Below are 17,734 nucleotides of genomic sequence, written 5' to 3'. Positions count from 1 at the left end.
CTTAGGCTGGGTACTGAAGTGGGCGGTTGACCTATGAGTTGATTAGGAAACTAGCAGTTACTCTTCCTTGAAAGAGCAGTAGGCCATAATTAAAACTAATAGAACATTAGCGATTATGATGACTTGGCCCTGAGTGAATAATCGCTTCTACAATGAACGTTTACAGCAGTTCTTTTTCAAGTAAATCTGTTTTATTGACCAAATTTCTCTTGAATATTATCTGGATGTCAGAATCAGAGACTAAGCTACTCTTCCAATGCAACAACACAGGTTTCATTACGTAGAAGTGTTTTCATGCATTGAAAAACATTGATTCTAATGCAGAAACACCAAGGGTAATAATTCCGGTGAATCTTTCAGTTAAGGATGAGTTTGTTTGCCCACATCTGTTGCCTGCAACACTTGTAAATTTGCATCGTGGTTCTTTTAACTTATAATCAGCTCTCTGGTGTTATCTTTGCACTAAACCCCTTTCTCCATTCATCGTATCGATTCCTTTCATTACTCCTGAGATTGGATTTTGTCTGCCTTAATCTTTTTCTAATGACGATGTTTGTTTCCAACTCTAACCCCAAGGAGTTGTTCTCCTTAGAGCAAAGCGGTTTGAGTGGACAGAGGTGTATAAGATTACGGCAGGCTTAGGTGAGGCAGACAAGGAAAAACCTCTTCCCATTAGCTGATTGCACAAGGACTCAGGGACACAGATTTTGAGGACCGGGGCAGGAGGGATATGAGGAAAAACATTTTTTACACATTAAATGATAATGATCTAGAATTTGTTGCCCCCTGCGGTGTTGGAAGCAGAAACAGTCAATGGTTTCAACAGAAAATTGGATGGACGCTTGAAGGAAATAAACTCACAGGCCTGCGGACATGGAGTTGGGGAGCCAGGTTGACTGGTTGTTTCACAGAGAGCCAGCATAGACTCGATGGGCCAAAAGGTTGTCTTCTGTGCTCTGAATAATTCTATTACTCTATGATAGATTTAGTTTCCTTCATCTCTGTTAACATTTAGAGTCATAGAGGTTTACAGCATGGAAACAGGCCCTTCGGCCCAACTTGTCCACGCTGCCCTTTTTTTGAAAACCCCTAAGCTAATCCCAATTGCCCCCATTTGGCCCATATCCCTCTATACCCATCGTACCCATGTAACTATCTAAATGCTTTTTAAAAGACAAAATTGTACCCGCCTCCACTACTACCTCTGGCAGCTTGTTCCAGACACTCACCACCCTCTGTGTGAAAAAATTGCCCCTCTGGATACTTTTGTATCTCTCTCCTCTCACCTTAAACCTATGCCCTCTAGTTTTAGACTCCCCTACCTTTGGCAAAAGATTTGACTATCTAGCTGATCTGTGCCCCTCATTATTTTATAGACCTCGATAAGATCACCTCTCAGCCTCCTACGCTCCAGAGAAAAAAGTCGCAGTCCAGTCAGCCTCTCCTTATAACTCGATCCATCAAGACCCGGTAGCATCCTACTAAATCTTTTCTGCACTCTTTCTAGTTTAATAATATTCTTTCTATAAGAGGGTGACCAGAATTGCACACAGTATTCCAAGTGTGGCCTTACCAATGTCTTGTACAACTTCAACAAGACATCCCAACACCTGTATTCAATGTTCTGACCGATGAAACCAAACATGCCAAATGCCTTCTTCACCACTCTGTCCACCTGTGACTCCACTTTCAAGGAGCTATGAACATGTACCCCTAGATCTCTTTGTTCTGTAACTCTCCCCAACGCCCTACCATTAACTGAGTAAGTCCTGCCCTGGTTCAATCTACCAAAATGCATCACCTGGCATTTGTCTAAATTAAACTCCATCTGCCATTTGTCAGCCCACTGGCCCAATTGATCAAGATCCCAATCTTTTCAATGATCTAAAATCTGGATGCATCTTTCTTCCTATTCACAGATTCTCTGTCCTCTCCAGCAGCAAGAATAAGCAATAATCCATTATTTTACAAAGTTCCCTCATTATTACTTGCTTCAACCCCTATGCATTCAGAAATCTTCCTTTCAGGGAGTCTCTTGGATTGAGGATGGGGTTGTTTCTACTCCAGTTTGATAGGTTCCTGGATGGTTGATCAGTCCAATGTGTTATCTGCAGACTCTGTCACAGGCAGAGGGAGTGGTGCTTGAAAGGTTGGATAGTTGGGTTGTGTAATGACTTCAATCAGGCCATTGAGGTTGACCTATGGGAATATGAACTCCCTAATTAAGGAGTCAATTGATGGGCCAATCAGTAAGTCTTTTCCTTGTATTTAACCGGGAGTGTCAGTTCCTCTGGCACTCCCGAAGGTAGTCTGCTGTCTACTAGCACTCTGTGTACCGCTGTTGGAATTGTAAATAAAGGGATTTTAGTGAAGGGTCTTCTGCTTCCGAAGACTTGGAGGTTTGTGTGCCCCCTTCAAAGTCTCAACTTTGCCTCTTAATTCCCGACGAGGTCTCTCGATGCGTGTCTTCCCATTTGAGTCTTCTCGATTTTGGTTGGCCATAAGCCAGGGATCAGAATTTTCCCGTCCCGCCCGCCAATGGAATCATAGCGGGTGGGGGAGGCAAAGGTCTGTTAACCTCGGGTGGGATTTTCCGGTTTGGGGTGATGGCGGTTGGAAAATCCCGCCCATGGTCTCCCATGAGTTGGAGGCTACGCTTGATCTCTTCAGGGACGTTTTGAGGACATTTCTAAAGCCTTTCCACTGTACTCCTGGGTGTCTCCTGCCCTGACTGATGTCCGAACAGAGCAACTGCTTCGGGAGTCTGGTGTCAGGCATACAAGTGACACGTGTTAGACTGTAACCGATGATAACATTGGATCTGTTGTAGTGTGACCAATGGTAACAAGCTGTAAAGGTCAGTTGACCCAATAAACTATGTAACCAATGACAAAATGATGTGGTGGTCAGCTGACCTGCTGATTCAGTATAAATAAGAACCTGTTGGGAATTGTTGGAGGAGCTTGGAATGGCCCAGGGTGAGGCCTCAAGTGTTGGAATAATGATGTCTCTTTAGTAAACCTTTTTCTTTGATTTACAAGTTGGATTAAGTTTTGTTTCATTTTATTGCCTATAACTGAAGAGTACCTTCTGCTGGATGAACAACACGTCCCACCCAGCAGAGCTGGTTTTGAGTGATTAATGCCTCAATATTGGGCAAGTTGGGTTAAGACGTTGTTGTTCGTTGAAGTCACACTGAAAATCTCTAAATTTATATCTTCTGAACAAAGGGACTAGCTGAGTCCAGGTACAGCAAAAGATTAGTTCAAGCTACTTTCCTAAATTAACTATTTAACTATGATAGATTCTATCTCCTTGCTTAGGCCCCTGGATAAGATTTAGAATTAAAACAGTACTTGCAGTTAAATGTTAAATACAAAAAATCTTAGATTTTTAGACAGATAGTTAAGGTTCCCTCAGCTCAGCAAACTTTCGCATTCTACTGAGGGCACAATCCGGGTACTGTCACACTGAGAATCTCTGGCTCAATCAAGGTTGCGCTATCACACCAACGTTTCTGATGCGCTATCAATAAGGCGAAAGACTACCGATGTGCCAATATAAGTGTAGGCTTTTATTCACAACAGAATCAGGAGCAGATCCCAACAAATAACCAACCTGGACTGAACAAGGGGGAGGAGACAGCCACCTTTATACTTGGTGCCGAGGGGAGGAACCAAACTGGAAGGGGATGTGTCCAGGTATGACAAGCACACACAACGGTGGTCCATATAGGACGAAGGCACAACTGAGGTCCACCACAGTTTCTCCGTTTTCCTCGCTTTATGTTATATTGCACCTCAACCTGAGAAACTTCCCCCACGGGCATGAAGAGAGCCTACAGAACAGACAGGAAACTATTCAAACAATGCCACAGTTAATCCCAAAACCAGAATCGCCCCAACCTCAGTCGCTGAGCTCCCTTGTAGGCTTGCGGACGGCCTCAATCAGAAACTGAGCTCCAGGTAATCATGGAGTCTATGGCACAGAGACAGGCCCTTTGGCCCAAACTGGTCTGACCAAAATGCCCATCTAAGCTAACCCCATTTACCTGCATTTGGCCCATGTCCCTCTAAACCTTTTCTATCCATGGATATGGAATCGTAGAATCTACGGCACAGAGGCAGGCCCTTAAGCCCAATCTGGTCATACAATTCAGCGAGTGAAACGCCTCCAGTTGATTGCATTGATGGGTGACACTGATAATCGTAATTTCACAGTTACCCTCACATCTCATAGTTCCTTTGCCGAATGGTTCTGTCACTTTTCGAAAAGAGCACTGTATCCTCTTTCTAGCAGCCTCTCGCTACCTGATTCAATAAACACAGTATTCCACTGTGTCCAGCTAAATTGTGACAAAAGCTTTGTGAGATTTGCTCAAAAGTATATCCAATATTGTTTGCTATAGACAGTAATAATCGGTGGAATTCTACCGCACTGCCCACACGGGAATCGGAGCGGGTGAGGGGCGGACAATGGGTCCGTTGGCCCTTGGGCTGGATTTTCTGGTCTCGGGTCAAGCGAGGCCATAAAATCCCACCCCAATATGTTCTCAATCCTGGCCCTGTTGCACATTCCTGATTTTCATCACTCCATCATTGGCAGCGATCCTCTACCTAGGCATTAAACACTGGAATTCCCTCCATAAACCTCTCCGCTTCACCTCTCTCTCTGTCCTCCTTTAAGACACTCCTTAAAACCTACCTCTGTAACCATGTTTTGCTCACTTGTCACCTCTTCATGTGGCTGGTTACTTAGTTTGTTAACGCTTTGGAAGCTCTTACTACGCTAAATTCACCAATTGAGCCTCAGTGTGCTGGGGTTAGGGCGGAGCAAAGCAAAACTGTCTGGTAGTTCCCAACTGTGATCTGTAAAAGCTATCCCAACTGGAAAGTTTGTGCGCCACATTATAGGAAGGATGTGATTGCACTGGAGGGGCTGCAGAGGAGATTCACCAGGATGCTGCCTGGGATGGAATATTTAAGTTATGAAGAGAGGTTGGATAGGCTTGGGTTGTTTTCATTGGAGCAGAGAAGACTGAGGGGCGACCTGAAGGAGGTGTTCAAGATTATGAGACATGGATAAGGAGTGGATAAGGAGCAGCTGTTCCCCTTAGTTGAAGGGTCAGTTACAAAGGGACAAAGGTTCAATCATAGAACCATACAGTGCAGAAGGAGGCCATTGGCCCTTCAAGCCTGCACCAACAACAATCCCACCCAGGCTCCTTCCCCACAACTCCACGTATTTACACTGATAATCCCCCTGACACTAAGGGGCAATTTAGCATGGACAATCCACCTAACCTGCACATCTTTGGACTGTGGGAGGAAACCGGAGCACCCGGAGGAAACCCATGCAGACACGGGGAGAATGTGCAAACTCCCCACAGACAATCACCTGAGGCTGGAATCGAACCCATGTCTCTGGCGCTGTGAGGCAGCAGTGCTAACCACAGTGCCAGTGTATTTTCCCAAAGGTGGGCTCCTAAGTAGGCGCTGCTGAGGCAGGTCATTGACAGTGAGGGTGCCCCCATTCTGAGCTGCCCACAGAGGCAGAGATTTAAACTAGAAATTTAAGGGACTAAGCAAGCAGGTCAGCTGAGTGCGGGGAACAAACCCCGCTGAGACTAATAGCCTCCAGGTCTGCCGCAGGGTGGCCACCTTCAGGCAGCAGGGGCTACAAAATGCCAGCAACCCCAGTGAATTGCTCAAATCGGGATCTTAAGTATCCACCGCTGTTCAGCAGGCAGCTGATCCGTTTCCCAACAGCTCTGGGATAATTCCCGGCAGTGCGAATGCACTGGGGAGCTATCCTGACACAGCAACTGCCCCAGCACACCTCCCTTCTCCCCCTCCTGCCTTCTCGCCCACTTCCAAGCCCCAAGCTCACCGCCCCAAGATCCGGAAAATTAAGGCCTCACAAAGGTCCGTTGAAATCGGGTGGAATTTTCCAGTTTTTGGGTGAGTGTGGCTGGAAAATCCCGCCCATGGTCTCCCATGAGCTGGAGGCCACTCTTGATCTCTTCAGGGACATTTTGAGGACATCCCTAAAGCCTTTCCACTCTACTCCTGGGAGTCTCCTGCCCTGACTGAGGTCCGAATAGAGCAACCGGGCGGCACAGTGGTTAGCACTGCTGCCTCACAGCGCCAGGGACCTGGGTTCAATTCCGGCCTCGGGTCACTGTCTGTGTGGAGTTTGCAGATTCTCCCTGTGTCTGCGTGGGTTTCCTCCGGGTGCTCCAGTTTTCTCCCACAGTCCAAAGATGTGCGGGTTAGGTTGATTGGCCATGCCAAATTGATCCTAGTGTCAGGGGGATTAGCAGGGTAAATATGAGGGGTTACGGGAATAGGACCTGGATGGGATTGTGGTCGGCACAGACTCGATGGGACGAATGGCCTCCTTCTGCACTGTAGGGATTCTATAACTGCTTCGGGAGTTTGGTGTCAGGCATATAAGTGACATGTCCCACACAGCACAGCTAGTTTTGAGTGATTCCGGCCATTATCTTTATTAACTTTCTCTTGACTTCCTCACGGTGCATCAGTTCATAACGGCCATTTCCCACGTTCACTTGAGGAGGTTCATCGAATGTGTTTCACCTTCTTGAAGGAGAACGAGCAAAAAAACCCACATAGGTCAGTATTTTACGACCTCACTCGGGCGAGGCTCATAAAATCCTGCCCGAAGCCAATGGAAAATTCCATCCTGTGAGCCACACCCGCCCTGGGCAGTAAAATCCCGGCCTTAATGTCCATTTGTTTTCCACCTCTTAATCCTGAGGGAGGAAACTGAGGAGCCAAGAAAATCACAGGGAAGCCATAACACGGGGAGTGGAGCAATAACAGGGCAATTCACATAGAACTGTCAGCAACAGGCAAATGTTAAGATTAATCTTTATGACAGGCAAGAGTGATAAAGTCAGCAAGCGCATGGAATCAAGTGTTGCTCACATGTTCAAGCCAACATGAGTCATTCCTAATGAGTGACGTTTGGTGAGCCTGGCTTGAAACGTTCCTACAGAAGATCTGATTACTATTCTCACACACACACACACACACGCGCGGAATCTTTCATTGCGTTCCTATCAACCTCTCAGGGGCAATAACCCAGCTCCTCTCCTGCTCAGCCTCATCGCAGCATTCTGCTTGAAGTAACCCGACTGGGGAGATTTGATTTGGTTTCTATAAATGAAGATTACACTATTGTAATTTTATTAACGCAGCAGCTAATTCCTAGGAACTGGATTAACAGTTTTTGCATCCTCACAAAGGTTATTAATTAAGAATGAGTCATGAAGGCAATCGTGTTTTTTTTTTAAATCAAGTCTGTACCAAGGATTAAAACCTTTCTCGCATTTTCTGTTTCTGTGAATATTTTTTTTGACTTTTTTCAGGCAGACCCACAATACTTCCCTCAAGGCCCCAATCCTCATGTTGTTCGTCCACACAGAACATTGCAGCAGGCTTGTTCAGACTGCCCAACCAGAGCCCTTTCCTATCCTATACATAGAATCATACAGCACAGAAGAGGCCCTTTGGCCCATCGAGTCTGCACCAACACATTAGAAACACCTGAACTCCCACCTAATCCCATTCGCCAGCACTTGGCTCAAAGCCTTGAATGTTATGACGTGCCAAGTGCTCATCCAGATATCTTTTAAAGGATGTGGGGCATCCCCTCCACCACCCCCCCAGGCAGCACATTCCAGACCATCAGCATCCTCTGGGTAAAAAGCTTTTTCCTCACAACCCCACTAAGCCCCCTGCCCCTCACCTTGGGGCGGCACGGTGACACAGTGGTTAGCACTGCTGTCTCACAGTGCCAGGGATCCGGGTTCAATTCTGGCCTCGGGTGACTGTGTGTAGTTTGCACATTTTCCCTCTGTCTGCGTGGGTTTCCTCTGGGTGCTCCAGTTTCCTCCCACAGTCCAAAGATGTGCGGGTTAGGTGGGTTGGCCATGTTAAGTTGCCCTGGTGTCAGGGGGGGTTAACAGGGTAAATGTGTGGGGTTCTGGTGGGACTGTTGTTGGTGCAGGCTCGATGGGCTGAATGGCCTCCTTCTACACTCTGGGGATCCTATGATTGAACCTTTGTCCCCTTGTAACTGACCCTTCAACTAAGGGGAACAGCTGCTCCCTATCCACTCTATCTATGTCCCTCATAATCTTGAATACCTCAATCAGGTCACCACTCAGTCTTCTCTGCTCCAAAGAAAACATCCCAAGCCTATCCAGCCTCTCTTCCTAACTTAAATGTTCTATCCCAGGCAGCATCCTGGTGAATCTCCTCTGGACCACCTCCAGTGCAATCACATCCTTTCCAGTCGGAATAGCTTTTACAGATCACAGTTGGGAACCCCAGATACTTTTGCTTTGCTCCACCCTAACCCCAGCACACTGAGGCTCAGTTGGTAGCACTCGTACCTCCGAGACACCAGGTTGAGGGGTCAGGGCCCAATCCAGAGATTTGAGTATCTTGTCCAAGCTGACATTCTAGCTGCAGTAATGTGGGAGTGCTGCACTGTTTGAGGCGCTGTCTTTCAGATGAGGTTCAGTCTACCCTATGTAATGTACAAGATAAAGGAGCCAATTTGCACATAGAAAACTCCCATGAACAGCAATGCGATCCTGACCAGATAATCTGACTCGGTGATGTTGATAGAGGGATAAATATTGGTCAGGACACGACTCTTCTCCAAAATAGTGCCATGAATCTTTTCCACCCAGCTAAGAGAGGAGACGGGGCCATTCGAAAGACGGCATAACCAGGAGAGCAGCACTCTCTCAGTGTTGCAACGCAGTGTTAGACTTGATTATTGTCATAGAGTCATAGAGGTTTACAGCATGGAAACAGGCCTTTCGGCCCAACTTGTCCATGCCACCTTTTTTTTAAACCACTAAGCTAATCCCAATTGCTCGCATTTGGCCCATATCCCTCTATACCCATCTTACCCATGTAACTGTCTAAATGCTTTTTAAAAGACAAAATTTTACCCGCCTCTACTACTACTACTTCTGGCAGCTCATTCCAGACTGTGTGTGAAAAAATTGCCCCTCTGGACCTTTTGTATCTCTCCCCTCTCACCTTAAACCTATGCCCTCTAGTTTTCGACTCCCCTACCTTTGGGAAAAGATGCTGACTATCATTATTTTATAGACCTTTGTGGTGATGTCTGAAGTGGGACTTGAACCCACCGCCTTCTGACTCGGAGGTGAGAGTGCTACCAACTGAGCCAGGTGTCCTGGTTGATATTTATCCCTCAATCAACATCACGGTTGTTAGGGGAGGAGATGGCCTCGTGGTATTAGCACTGGACTATTAATCCTGAAACTCAGCTAATGTTCGGGGGACGCATGTTCGACTCCGCGACAGCAGATGGTGGAATTTGAATTTGATAAACAATGTCATACAATCATAGAATCATAGAATCCCTACAGTGCAGAAAGAGGCCATACGGCCCATCAAGTCTGCACCGACCACAATCCCACCCAGACCCTATCCCCATACCCCTATATATTTACCCACTAATTCCTCTAGCCTACACATCTTGGGATACTGAGGGGCAATTTAGCATGGCCAATCAACATAACCCGCACATCTTTGGACTGTTGGAGGAAACCGGAGCACCCAGAGGAAACCCACGCAGACACGGGGAGAATGTGCAAACTCCACACAGACAGTGACCCAAGCCGGGAATCAAACCCAGGTCCCTGGAGCTGTGAAGCAGCAGTGCTAACCACTGTGCCACCGTGCCGCCCATATCTGGAATTAGGAACCTACTGACGACCATGAAACCATTTGTCCATTGTCGGAAAAACCCATCTGGTTCACTAATGTCCTTTAGGGAAGGAAATCTTACCCGGTCTGGCCTACATGTGACACCAGAGCCACAGCAATGTGGTTGACTCTCAACTGCCCTCGGGCAAAACTAGGGATGGGCAATAAATGTTGGCCCAGCCAGCGGCGCCCATGCCCCATGAGTGAATTTAAAAAAAACTATCACGTTACTGTTTTGTGAGTTGGCTGTGCACAAATTGGCTGTCCCGTTTCCTACTTTACGAGAGTGATTCAAATGTGCTGAAGTGGCTTTGGGTTATCTGAGCTGATGAACAGCACAATATAAACGCAATATAAACGTGACCCCCCCCCTTCAGAAACTGGCCAACACAGCACAGGCTACAAAACAAAATGGGTGCCTCCCTGATGCCAGCAGTTGGTACGGTTCGTAACAACCAGGGCAGGAGCTATGCCATGCCTTTCAGGCAAGAAGACAATTAATTTTGTTGATTAGAATAAATGCTAATGGGGAACACAAAACACCTTTGTGAAGCGAGATCAAATGATTAGAAATATATTTTTCAACAGCTGCGTTCTTCCTAGTGGTTACGATCCACTGTTCTATAAATAATATGGAATAATGGCTGGTTGGAGGTGATTATAAAACTGTAACTTAATTGAAAGGCTTCACATGTTAAGAATGGAGAGAATTCCTAATGAACTACTTTGTAAGTAAACTAGTCCCGAGGATCGTTTTACATTTTTCAAATAGCTGGAACCTTAGGAATTACAAATTAATACATAGCGTTTTCAGCCCATTCAGCCCACTCCGTAAAGCCTCCCCCTCCTACACCTGCTCATCTCCATCGGTCAGCATATCCTTCTATCCCTTTCTCTCATGTGCTAACATAGCTTCCTCTGGATATTATCTCTATGTCACTCTTTGTGAATAGCAATTTCCACATTCTTTCAGTTTATTTGTTAGTGTCACAAGTAGGCTTACATTAACACTGCAATGAAGTTACTGTGAAAATCCCCGAGTCGCCACACTCCGGCACCTGTTCGGGTACACTGAGGAAGAATTTAGCACGGCCAATGCACCTAACCAGCACGTCTTTCCGACTATGGGAGAAAACTGGAGCACCCGGAGGAAACCCACGCAGACACAGGGAGAACGTGCAGACTCCACACAGGCAGTGACCCAAGCCGGGAATCAAACCCATCCATTGACTCTGTCTACACTTCCCGTTGCCTCGGCAAAGCAGCCAGCATTATCAAGGACACCACACACCCCGGACATTTTCTCTTCCACCTTCTTCCTTCGGGAAAAAGATACAAAAGTCTGAGGTCACGTACCAACCGACTCAAGAGCAGCTTCTTCCCTGCTGCTGTCAGACTTTTGAATGGACCTACCTTGCATTAAGTTAATCTTTCTCTACACCCGCGGGAGTCTCTGGCTGGGCCAGCATTTATTGCCCATACCTGGGGCATTTAAGTGTGGATCTGGAGTCACATGTAGGCCAGGTAAAGCTGGCGGATTTCCTTCCCTAAAGGACATTAGTGAACTAGGCTTTTTATGACAATCGACAATGATTTTGTAGTCATCATTAGACTTCTAATTCCAGATTTTTAATGAATTAAAATTTCACCATCTGCCATAGTGGGATTCGAACATGGGTTTCTGGATTACTAGGCTAGTGACAATATCACGGGCGGCACAGTAGCACAGTGGTTAGCACTGCTGCTTCACAGCTCCAGGGACCTGGTTTCGATTCCCGGCTTGGGTCACTGTCTGTGTGGAGTTTGCACATTCTCCTCGTGTCTGCGTGGGTTTCCTCCGGTTTCCTCCCACAGCCCAAAGATGTGCGGGTTAGGTTGATTGGCCATGCTAAAATTGCCCTTAGTGTCCTGGGATGCATAGGTTAGAGGGATTAGTGGGTAAATATGTAGGGATATGGGGGTAGGGCCTGGGTGGGATTGTGGTCGGTGCAGACTCGATGGGCCGAATGGCCTCTTTCTGTGCTGTAGGGTTTCTAAGATTCTAAGATGACTGTAACACTACATTCTGCACTCTCTCCTTTCCTTCTCTATGAATGGTATGCTTTGTCCGTCTGGGACGAAAGAAACAATACTTTTCACTGTATACTAGTACATGTGACAATGATAAATCAAATCAAATCAAAACCCAAGTGCCACCGCTCTTTGGTCAAAGACGTTCTTCCTGAATTCCCTATCAGAATTCTAACTAACAAAAGGCTTGGCTCCAGGGCCGGGATTCTCCGATCTTGTTTCGTCCCGCCACAGCTGCCAGCGAGAATCTGGCGCTCAGTCAAGGCTCCATTCACTGCAGAATCTGGAGATTGGGGACTGGAGAATCCCAGCCGCGGGCGAGGCCGGAGAATTCCGGCCCGAGTATCTTCCACACACGCCAGGGAATGCCAAGTCAGGGAGCAATTAGAGTTGCCAACATTCCCGCAGTTTCCGGAAAATGGAAGTCAATCTCCAGGACACTGCTGTGCCCAACTCTCGGGAAAAATTATTGGGATTTTGAAAAAGCTGGGGTTATTTTGTAATTTCTGCAAACACTTCTCTTTACCAGATATGAAAATATTGAAAATAAGGGAAAGGAAAGACTGCTTGGCTGACAGTCAGGCATCATCCAATTGCTTTCCAGTTGATGTAGGAAGGCAGTGCATCGGAAGGATGGATATGTCGGCCAACTAACGTCTGGAGAGTAGGGGCAAGCCACGTGATGGAACCTCCAGGAATACATTTAGTCAGAATTGGCAAACCTAAGTGGAATGACTCAAGAAACAGATGGTGCGACGGGGGTGGAGGGGGGTGCAGGGCGGATGTGAGACGGTGGGGGGTGCCCAGGGTGGATGTGCAGGCTGCTTCCTGGATGGATGAGCTAAGATTTTCTTCCTCATTCTGTCCCGGATTTGAGAAACCTTAAACGCGGCTTGTAGCTGTGTGGGTGCAATTCTGGGAGCTGGAGCCACGGACTGGTGCCAGCTTTAGCTCATGCAGAATGGGATTAAACGAATGGCGGCTGCGTAGCCATGTGTGCGCCCCTTGTTCACTCAATGTCAGAATTTTGAGTCTCTGACAGGAAACCATCTTCATCATTGTTGACTGATAGAAATGATTGCTCGTTTACCGGGCTCAGGCTATAAACCATCTTCCTCACTCATTCACATTCTCCACAAAAAGCACTCAACTTGATGTATATTCTTATTAATAAAATAATTACAACTGTTTATTATATTCCAATCCTGCCACAGCAGCCGTATGCATTACTCTCACCTTGTCAAATGGGACGGATGGCTAAGTGGCTAATTTCATTGCTGTCAGCTTTGGTATTGTATAGAAAACCACGCGCCTTCTTTCATTGCTTTCGAGGGCGGCACGGCGGTTAGCACTGCTGCCTCACAGCGCCAGGGACCCGGCTTCGATTCCCAGCTTGGGTTACTGTCTGCGTGCAGCCTGAGGATGGAGCAGTGCTCCGAAAGCTCGTGATACCAAATGAACCTGTTTGACTTTATCCTGGTGTTGTGAGACTTCTTACTGTGTCTGTGTGGAGTTTGCATGTTCTCCCCGTGTCTGCATGGGTTTCCTCCGGGTGCTGCGGTTTCCTCCCACAGTCCAAAGATGTGCGGGTTACGTGGATTGGCCATGCTAAATTATCCCTTAGTGTCAGGGGGACGAGCTAGGGTAAATGCATGGGGATAGGGCCTGGGTGGGATTGTGGCCGGTGCAGACTCGATGGGCCAAATGGCCTCCTTCTGCACTGTAGGATTCTATGATTCTTTGAAAGTGGGCACAAAATATATCCCGTGTTTGTGTGGGTGAGCTCCGGTTTCCTCCCACAGTCCAAAGATGTGTGGGTTAGGTTGATTGGCCATGCTAAATTGACCCTGGGGGTTGGGGGGATTAGCGGGGTAAATATGTGGGGTTATGAGTATAGGGCCAGGGTGGGATTGTGCAGACTCAATGGGCCGAATGGCCTCCTTCTGCACTGTAGGATTCTTTGATTCTATGAGATGTACCTGCTCAGGCAGCTAAATGGGGTCCTTTCATGCTGTCAATTATGGTAGCATGGGCAGCTAAATGGGGTCCTCTTACACCGTCAACCGTTGACGAAAGGCAAAGGATATAATTGGGCCGTGACACTCACAGCTTCATATTCCTGAACCACGCGCAACCCCATTTCATTCATCTCCTTCCAACTCTCATTAAAAATGTAAAAATAAAGTGTGACCTTCAACTAAATGGTGCAGGGACTGCAGTGGAGCTGTGAGCTCACCTGCTCAGTAAATTAATTAAGGTTATCAGACACTGTGGTACCTTTGCTCACCATTCGCGCAGCTGGATGACAAGCTGCAAAGAGACAACGTCTTAAAAAAAAGATTACAAATATTATCCAAAGATGTGCAGGTTAGGTGGATTGGCTGTGTTAAATCACCCTTAGTGTCCAGGGATGTGTGGATTAGTAAATACGTGGGGTTAGGAGATCGGGCCCGGGTGGGATGCTCAGAGTCGGTGCAGACTTGATGGGCTGAATGGCCTCCTTCTGCACTGTAGTGATGCTAAGGTTCTATTATTGTAAAATGAACAGTCCTGTAAGCAGATGGACGTGAGAGAGAGAAAGGAAACGCATCCTAATCCTGTGGAATGAACACTGGCCCTTCAGTGTTCGAGCCAATATTTATCCCTCAACCAAACATTACTGAAAAAGCAGATTATCTGGTCATTATCTCATCTAGTTTAGCTCAAGCTGTTTCCACGCTGGTCTTTGTTTTAGCTTGGAATCAGTGGTGCGGGCATCGACAAGCTGGCTCCTCTCGTTTACATTGTTAAATCTGGTCACCCAATTGGATCATTATCACATTCCTATTCGTGGGAGCTTGCTATTAAAGTTTATTTATTAGCCACAAGTAAGGCTTACATTAACACTGCAATGAAGCTTCTGTGAAATTCCCCTAGTCGCCACATCTGTTCGGGTCAATGCACCTAACCTGCACGTCTTTCGGACTGTGGGTGGAAACCGGAGCACCCGGAGGAAACCCACGCAGACACGGGGAGAATGTGTAATCATAGAAACCCTACAGTGCAGAAGGAGGCCATTCAGCCCATTGAGTCTGCACCGACCCACAATCCCACCCAGGCCCTACCCCCACATATTTACCCGCTAATCCCTCTAACCTACGCATCTCAGGACTTGAAGGGGCAATTTTTAACCTGGCCAATCAACCTAACCCGCACATCTTTGGACTGTGGGAGGAAACCGGAGCACCTGGTGGAAACCCACGCAGACACGAGGAGAATGTGCAAACTCCACACAGACAGTGACCCAAGCCGGGAATCGAACCCAGGTCCCTGGTGCTGTGAGGCAGCAGTGCTAACCACTGTGCTACCATGCCGCTGTGCCTCTTCCTTACATTACCACAGTGCCTACACTTCTACAAGTCTTTCATTGGTTGTAAAGCACTTCAGAGAATCCTGATGTTGTCAAAGGCAGCATATTCACATGTTCCTTCTTCCCTTAAATGCAGCTCACTGGTCTTGCCGGGAAAACCAGGAGATTGAGATCGCTTTTGTCAGCCTTTTGGCTAAGATCAAGTATCAGATTAAGCCCAAGATGAAGTGCAATGCCTCATCTTGTCAGCTTGGATCTTGTTTGTCCCTCTTGTGGGGGCCATGAACCCTTCACCACTGAAAGATCAGGGCCCCCCCTTCACACCAGGCACTGCAAAGGTGTGTGGGTTAGGTTGATTGGCTATGCTAAATTGACCATTAGTGTCAGAAGGGTAAATCTTGGGGTTTTGGGGATAGGGCCTGGGTGGGACTGTTGTCAATGCAGGGTCGATGGGCCGAATGGCCTCCTGCTCCACAGAAGGAGGCCATTCGGCCCATCGAGTCTGCACTGACCACAATCCCACCCAGGCCCTATTCCCTTAACCCCTCATATTTATCCTGCTAATCCACCTGACACTAGGGTTAATAAATTAGAGTGGCCAATCAACCTAACTCGCACATCTTTGGACTGCGGGAGGAAACCGGAGCACCTGGAGGAAACCCACGCAGATACGGGGAGAACGTGCGAACTCTGCACAGACAGTGACCCGAGGCTGGCACTGAACCCGGGTCCCTGGCACTGTGAGGCAGCAGTGCTAACCACTGTGGCGCTGTGCCACACTGTAGGGATTCTATGAACCAATCTGAATTTGGTTTTTGAGCAAACGAGGAGATGGATTTGTATCCGTCCGGGCCACTCTGGGCATTGACTTTGCAACTTTAAGAATGGGGTAAAAAGATTAAAAAATTTAGTCATTAGAAATGACAGTGTAAGAAACTGGGAGATGATCACAGACAGGGATCTCCAGCATTCTGAGCTGAAATGGGCATAACTGCAGCTTCAAGCCTCTGCTGTGAGTGTTAACTCCCAGATTGTTCTGATTAGAATTCTTGGCTCATGATTTCAACCGAGACGGGTGTGGAAAACTTTCATTCCACGTGGATTTTGTCTGCAACATCATCCAACAGCACGATTACAGAGAACTTTCAAATTTGGGTTGTGTTTGGGGGGAGTGCTTCGGATGACACGGGAGCTAAGTAGTACAGGCCGTCGCTCGGGATAGGACTAACGAACAAATTAATTTGTTGGAGAAGTTTAAAGTTTATTTACTAGTGTCACAAGTAGGCTTACATTAACACTGTAATGAAGTTACTGTGAAAATCCCCTAGTGGCCACACTCCGGTGCCTGTTCGGGTTACACTGAGGGAGAATTTAGCGTGGCCAATGCACCCTAACCAGCCCGTCTTTGGACTGTTGGGGGGAAACCGGAGCACCCGGAGGAAACCCATGCAGACACGAGGAGAACATGCAGACTCCACACAGACAGTGACCCGAGCCGGGAATCAAACCCGGGTCCCTGACGCTGTGAGGCAGCAGTGCTAACCCACTGTGCCACCGTGCCAGAGTGAGGATATTAGAGTGCGGATATTAAGAGTAACAGGAAAGGGAGTGGGAAACCGCGTCTTCATGTCCTCCATTTCACTTCATGGTCACTGCATTTTGGTTTTGAGGTGTCTTTTTGTAGTATTCTATGCACAGTAAGATTCCACAGAAAGCAAATATGACGCAACCCCAACTGTGGTGGAAGTTTTCCAAGATTGCACAGAGCGCTGGGTCAGGTGAGACAGGCTACGTGAAACTTGCTGGCTTCACAGATGCCTCCTCTCGCCTGATCAAACAGCCCTCTGTGCAACTGGCAAGGATCATATAGGGAGCTGGGGAAGGGTAGAAATGGGGGAAAATCCACTGGCAAAGCCGGGGCTCGGAGATCAGAGTGTCTATTTTAAAGTTAAAGGCCCCCCCCGCCCCCCCCCCCCCCCCGCGCGCCTCCATCTCCTACGAACATTGGAACACCTGGAGGACATGGGGAACAGACCCAACCCTCAGAGGGGCAACCCCTCCACCACTGAAAGATCAGGGTATCCCTCCACACCAGGCAAGCATCAGTGTCACCCGACCACCACCGCCACCTCCCCCCCCCCCCCCCCCCCAACCCGGCCACCCCTCACTGGCATCGGGGACCCTCCTCATAGTCTCTGACCACCACCCAGTCAAAATGCAGGCACAACCTCCCCCCCGCCCTCCAAATCATCCATCAGGTCACCCAGACAAACAGGAATCCCCCCCAATGGGGCGACACAGTGGACCTGTCTCTGGCAGTGTTAACATGCAATCCGTTATGGCCACCTTGAGGGATTTGTGCCCTCGGCGAATGGGTCAGAGAATTGCGCCCTATTTCTTTGGTGGTTGCGAGAAGGATGTTGGCAGGTTTCCAGGGGAACCTGTTACTCTCCTCCAACAAAGTGCCATGGAATCTTTAAGGTCCACGATCATAGAATTTCTACAGTGCAGAGGGAGGCCATTTGGCCCATTGAGTCTG

The 17,734-nt window shown here is 47.7% G+C and overlaps 1 protein-coding gene across 1 annotated transcript in view; it reads right to left on the bottom strand.

Annotated features, from left to right (window-relative positions):
* The window catches only part of bace1 (beta-secretase 1), a 153,930-nt gene that overhangs the window by 38,689 nt on the left and 97,507 nt on the right, over positions 1 to 17,734 (bottom strand). The gene's annotated exons all lie outside the window — the stretch shown is intronic.

This window comes from Mustelus asterias, chromosome 27 (assembly GCF_964213995.1).
Source record: "Mustelus asterias chromosome 27, sMusAst1.hap1.1, whole genome shotgun sequence".
NCBI classification, from domain to species: Eukaryota; Metazoa; Chordata; class Chondrichthyes; order Carcharhiniformes; family Triakidae; genus Mustelus; species Mustelus asterias.
Note: the sequence above shows the minus strand (reverse complement) of the source record. Positions and strands in the feature narration are given on the sequence as shown.